The sequence below is a fragment of the Lathyrus oleraceus genome, chromosome 5 (assembly GCF_024323335.1).
Source record: "Lathyrus oleraceus cultivar Zhongwan6 chromosome 5, CAAS_Psat_ZW6_1.0, whole genome shotgun sequence".
NCBI classification, from domain to species: domain Eukaryota; kingdom Viridiplantae; phylum Streptophyta; class Magnoliopsida; order Fabales; family Fabaceae; genus Lathyrus; species Lathyrus oleraceus.
Window position 1 is genome coordinate 393,584,206 of NC_066583.1, and position 1,390 is coordinate 393,585,595.

Consider the following 1,390-nt stretch of genomic DNA (forward strand, 5'->3'; position numbering starts at 1 on the left):
CCCCAATGCTAGGAGTACTACGGTACTTTTCATTTTTGCTTATTTAATACTAATATGGAATTGTCTGTGGATGAGTTAGGGAGTATCCTAAAACTCCCAATCGTAGGCCCTGGAACAGTGCCCGATACTTTTGTTCCGGCGGAATTTTGGACCGCAATAACAGTTAACACTAAATATGTCTCCAAAGGGGCAAAAGCACCGGGTATCCATAACCTTTGTTTCAGGTACGCGCAAAAGGCTTTGACGTACACCATGTTTGGTCGCGGTGATAACACCGGTATCGCCACCCAAAGGGAGCTGTTCTTTCGGTAGAGTATGGAAGCACAAACTTCTATCAACGTAGAAGCTGACTACCTAGGTAGAGTTGGTCGCGCTACTTAAGGCGACATTTCAGTTGGCGGAATGATCACACTGATTACCGACCATTTTGGATTTGGTGCTACGCTTGCTGACTCTCCACATGTGCCGGGTAAAACTAAACTGGACATGGCCACATTGATTAAACAAGGCATGATTGAGGTAAAACAAGATTACTATTCTCTTATCTTCCAAAAAGCCCATGTTCTTGCTTTACCCGCTTATGATTTCATCAGTATTACTAACAAAGCCAACTGGCTTTATGAGTGTCCCGACCTGGATGAGGGGGACGAAGATTTTCTAGATTCTTTGCCTGCAGGTGAACATATGGAGGGTGCACTGAGCACTGAGGAGTCATTTTACCAACAACCGCAAGAAAGAGTTTTAGCCTGGAATTAAACAAAAGCATCGGTTGTCCCTCGATAAACTCTTTTCGCTATAGCTACTGATCGTGCCATTTTTTTGTCTTCTTTTTATAGAGTTTGGCATTCTTATAGGCTTGATTCCTAAACTCTTCTAACTCGTGGAGCTGAAGAATTTAGGATTCACCAGCTTTGGCAAGATCATAATTTAGGAATTTGGATGCCCAAAACGCTTTGTGCTCCAACTCTAGTGGCAAGTGACAAGAGTTACCGTAAACTAACTGATAGGGAGACATACCTATGGGCATTTTGAATGCCGTTATGTATGCCCATAGTGCATCTTCTAACTTCACTGCTCAGTCTTTTCGAGATGCGCATACAGTCTTTACTAGTATTTGCTTTATCTGCCTGTTGGACACTTCGACCTGGCCACTCGTTTGCGGTTGATACAGAGTGACGATCTTGTGTTGAACATTATATTTCTTCATTAGATTTTCCATTCGTTTGTTTAAAATATGAGTACCTTCATCACTGATAAGTGTTCTCTGCACTCCAAATCTTGAAAAAATATTATTCTTCAGAAAGGTCACATCCAACATGAATCTTCAAGAACCGGTAACACTTTGTTCTTTCTTTTGGTTGATTTCTTAAGTTTATTGCATTTTATAGAT